Source organism: Ochotona curzoniae, unplaced genomic scaffold, assembly GCF_017591425.1.
Source record: "Ochotona curzoniae isolate NIBS_2020 unplaced genomic scaffold, NIBS_Ocur_1.0 scaffold_2453, whole genome shotgun sequence".
NCBI lineage: Eukaryota > Metazoa > Chordata > Mammalia > Lagomorpha > Ochotonidae > Ochotona > Ochotona curzoniae.
In genome coordinates this window covers 33,351,533-33,356,427 of record NW_024467094.1, presented here as the reverse complement: position 1 = coordinate 33,356,427, position 4,895 = coordinate 33,351,533, and the positions used below count along the sequence as shown (strand labels likewise).

The window sequence follows — 4,895 nt, the reverse complement described above, 5'->3', positions numbered from 1 at the left end:
GGGAGGGACTTTGCAAGGGCTGCAGTAGGTGACCCATCCGTGATGTGCTTCTTCAAGGAAGAGGCGGCTTGGCTTCCTGTTCCTCTGTGAGTGGGGGCTCTGGGTAGAAGGAGTTGGCCACCAGGTGCCAGGGTCTCTGGGCCACATGAAGCTCCTCCTGCTCCTTGGCTCCTGCGCTCCCCGGCCTGCCTTGCATGGTGCCATCCACAAGGGGGCGCGCACTCTGTCTCCTCCTGATTGTCTCCTGCTGCTGCCTTTTCCTTAAGCCCTTTGGCCCTTGAAGATGTTTTTCACTCTATAATCTTTGTCTTGTGCTTGGAGTAGGCGCCAGCTGATGTGCTGCGATTGGGCCCTGTCTAGTTTCTTTAGGAAGATTTGTCGTTTTGCTTTGAGACCTAACAGACTCTGCATCAACATGGGAGCTTCTATTTCTCTTTTAAGCTCATCCAATTTTTCTTGAATGTTTATATTTAACATACTTTCCAGAAAGAGGATCTTTCTCCATTTCCTTTTGTAAGGCTTTATAGAGAAATCCCTTGGATTGCTTTTTAAGTAACCAAGGATCTATCTCCTTGTGGACTTGAAAAGAGCAGCTTAATGAATGATAACAACACTGAGTCTTCTAGATTGCTCCCTGAGAATTAAAGCAGTGGTTAACTTAGTGCACTGATAACATCGTTTTTCTCATTCAAGTCTACTTGCTCATTTGTAGAGTCTGGAATATCAAGGTTGCATCTCTCTGAAGTGTCCATCTCTGGATCAATAATTAACTCTGTGCTGGTGTTCCACTTCCAGGCCTGCAACATCTCAGCAATGTCCCTTTGGGATTCCCCACAGATGCTTCTTCAACTGTCAGAAAGGAAGAGAATGCTTTTCTTAACAGGAAACTGACCGTCTTTGTACAATCATGTATTGCCAGCAGTTAAGTTAGGAGTCACCAATATACGGGTACCAAATAGGAAGAAAAATTAACCCAGACTCAAGCTTATGAAATGGCAGCAACACAAGAGAGGAAAAAGTGATCTTTTAAGAGTGTCCTCAGAGGAGTCCCGAGTATGAAAAAGCAGTCGCTGTTTAGGTTTATTCCATTGGTTCCCTAGTGGCCAACCCCAAGACCTGACCCACTTGTCTACTGACAGGCACTGTATCCTACTCTGGCCTGGCCTGGCCTGCTCCCAACCATGGTCCTCATGCCCAGCAGCTGGGACTGCATCTTAATAGGGGAATTCCCCTAGTTCCCCAGTCAGACCAACACTCAGTCACAGATCGTATGCACATTGGTGGGTGTTTGGTTCAGCCTGATTTGGCTCACTTCTGTTCTCAACATTAGCCAGCAGTTACTGCAGCCTTGCCAGCCCAGCTCAAATCCTGGCTGCAGTTTGTAGCAGCCCTGGCTGTTGAGGGCATTTGCAGAATGAACCAGCGGATGCAAGATCTGTCTCTGTTGCTCTGCTTCTCAATGAACAAATATTAAAAATTATTTTACATACCAGAGTTATTAGTATATTACATATAAAGTACAAGCCTTCCTTTAGCTCAGGGCATTAACTAGATGTTAAAGGCAGGGGCTATATAAAGCTTACCCCAAGAGACTCATATCTTTGGGGTAAGTGTTGTGGCACAGTGCATTAAGCCGCTGCTTGTAAAGCCGGCATTCTTTTCGGAAAACAGGTTCAAGTCCCAGCTGCTCCATTTCCAATCCAGATTCTGTTAATGTACTTGGAAAAGTAGTGGATAATGGCCCAGAACATTTGTCCATGACACCATTTGGGAGATCTGGAGAGAGTTCTAGGTTCCTGGCTTCTATCTGGACCAGCCCCAGCCATGGTGGCCTCTAGGGGAGTAAACCAGTGAATGGAAGCTCTCTATCACTTAGCTTTTTACATAAATAAATCTTGAAAGAAGCAAACCAAAAAAAAATCTATACCCTTGAGCAGTCAGTCCATGCAGCCCTTGCTGGAAGACTGAGCCGGCTCAGGGCTCTGCCCCAACTCCAGAGGAGCAGAGGCTTGGGATGGGGAAGGGGCTTGGGTTGCATGGCTTGTGGCCTTGGGCCCGCTTGGTGATGGACGCTGGATCAATGAGCCCCAGGGGTTGGGGGTTCTGGCTTGACCCAAGTCATCTGACTCAAGTTCATGAGCCCATCTAGGAGAACTGGTCCTCCTCAGTACAGAGGATGCAGTGTTGGATGGCAGACCATGGTACACATGGAGGACTTGGTAGCTCATTAGGGCCTGCAAAGGACATCTGGTACCACAGCAGAGAATGGAGAACAGATCATATGGACAATTACCCCAGCCAAATGATGACAGCAAATATCTGGGAGAATAGAGACTATAAGGTTGATTATGTCAGCCATTGGAAGGGTTTTCTCATCCATAGATCGGCAAGATTGGCAGCATTTCTGAACTATTGCATCCACCTGGGCAGAGCCTTCAGAGCGTGTACCACATTGTGACCTTGGGTTATCAGGTGGCCGTTCCCCATCCTTGGGTGCTGGGGTGGTAGGGAGGCTGAGTATGGCCTATCCCCTTATCTCTCCCCTCTCCCCAGAAACGGGAAGAAGAAATAAAAAGCTTGGAAACAATGATCCCACCCACTTCTCCCTAACTCTAGATCCTTCCCACCCTGACTATGTAAACATCACCTAAAATAAAAAAAAATAAGAATAATTACTAATAATACTAATACTTAATGGCAAGATCAGGATTTTAAAAAGAAAATCAGCTCAGCTCTGGCCATTGTGGCCACTTGGAGAATGAACTGTTGGATGGAAGATCTTTCTGTTTCTCTCTGTGGGTCAGACTTTCCAATAAAAATAAATCTTAGAAACAAGCAAACAAAAGAGGCATCACAACAACTTGACCCCACAGGACAGCAGGAGGCAGAGTGTGTGCAAGAAGCGCAAGAGACACAACAGCTCAGGAGGCTGAGGCAAAGGGAGGACAAGATGGTGAGAGCCAACAGTCCTCTGGGCCCAGCACCACGTGTACCTGTTATTACACCTGTCTACCAGCAAGGAAGTATAGCAGCCATCGCTCTTAGTTGCCGGCAAAGCATCAGGAGTGTTGTAGCAAAATGAAAACACCTACCAGTGGTTTTGAAGCCAAGAGCAACCAGAGAGGTGGTGACGTCACACACTGATTCTACGTCACACTCCACAGTCCACAGGCCTGTTGGTACACTTCTAGTTGGGTGCTGGTCCCTGCAGCCGCTGTCTGCTTTTCAGACCGAGGAAGCCTCTGTAAGTGACCAGACTCAAACAATCCAAACAGTCCGAGCCTGAATTGGACACACAAAGTCAGTTTATCAATAACAAAAACCAATGAAGTGCAGGGCCCACAAGCTTCACACTGGTACTTCCACCCTATAGGCAGACCCACATGAAGTCAGAACTTTCTCAGAGGGCACCTGAACATACCTCAAAGTCGCACAAAAGCAGTAAGCTTCAACAGGCAGCGCCCTGGAGAGCAATGCAACTGGGGACCAGCCCCCTCCTGTGCCTGGGGAGGCTTTACTGCTTTCCGCAGCTGCATCCCACCTCAAAGCTCAGCTCACTGTGCTCCTCTGCTCTGTGCCCTGGTCAGCCCCAGAAGCAACAGAGCAATCCTAGCTCCTTCCTGTCCAAGTCGAGGTGGGGCACAGGTCACTGAGATAAGGCCTCCCCCAGAGCCTTCTCTCACTGAAGGCAAACACAGGTGGGGGTTACTGTGGCCCAGGGTGCTTGGCTGGCACTGAAGGCAGAGGATACCCGGGAGGCCTCACTTTTAATCAGATTGGGTGAGCATACCAGGAACTCAAGCTGCAAGAGTTAGGGGGCAGCTGAGCAAACACTTAGGGCCCAGAAGTGCTCAGGGCCTTATTCAAATATTTTTGAGAGGGCCCGGCGCAGTGGCACAGTGGTTCAGGTCCTCGCCTTGCACACCTGGGATCCCATATGGGCACTGGTTCTGATCCCGGCAGCCCCACTTCTCTTCCAGCTCCCTGCCTGTGGCCTGGGAAAGCAGTCGAGGACGGCCCAAAGCTTTGGGAGCCTGCACCCACGTGGGAGACCCGGAAGAGGCTCCTGGCTTCGGATCGGCATAGTATCGGCCCGCTGCGCTCACTTGGGGAGTGAATCATCGGACGGAGGATCTTCCTCTCTGTCTCTCCTCTCTGTATGTCCGCCTTTCCAATAAAAAAATAATAAAAATAAATCTTTAAAAAAAAAATATTTGAGAAATACTGAAAACTAATACAAGTATAACCGTTTCTTCAACAGAAACATTGTCAATGCAATAAAATATTGCACGGAATATATTGAAGTAAAATGTCTTCCTGAGTTTTTCCCTTCAATTTCTCTGTGGTATTTTTTTTTTAGATACAGTTTTAATGCCAACACAACTCACGATTTTACTTTTAAAATGAATATTATCGCATTGTTTTTGCATATCTTGTGGGACAGAAAAGGTAGTTACTGATTCCCGTCTCAGAAGTAAAGCCAGTGGTTGGTTTTTGCTTTCCAATGGCCCCACACTCAGACCTTCCCACAGCTAAACCAGAAGGGGAAGTGGGCACAGTGTGCGGTACACACACGCACACACACACACTCGACCACTCTCCCTCCCCCTGCACTCACCACTCACCAGCATAAAGGAATCCAGCTCCATCACCCAGATAGGTGCACGACCTTATCAAGTGCATTGCCAGTTACCTTTAAATTATAAATCTAAACCAAACCTGGCAATTAAAAAAAGAATAAATCTGGGAGCACACACAATGGCTGGTAAAACTCCTACAACGACTTCTGGGAGAGGGTTTCTCTCTCCTTGGGCCAAGGGACCCACAACCTTTTAATAATACAAGAACCCAAACCGGATTTATCTATGCAAAGTGAAGGCAGGAAAGTGGGCAGC

At 47.8% G+C, this 4,895-nt stretch overlaps 1 long non-coding RNA gene across 1 annotated transcript; it reads right to left on the bottom strand.

Moving 5' to 3' along the window:
- Positions 1-777: 777 nt before the first annotated feature.
- LOC121169738 lies at positions 778-3,491 on the bottom strand. The gene is made up of 2 exons (XR_005885910.1): positions 3,093-3,491; positions 778-849 (listed from the first exon to the last, which is right to left on the bottom strand). It is a non-coding gene; the product is annotated as an uncharacterized LOC121169738 (long non-coding RNA).
- Between the last annotated feature and the right edge of the window lie 1,404 nt (positions 3,492-4,895).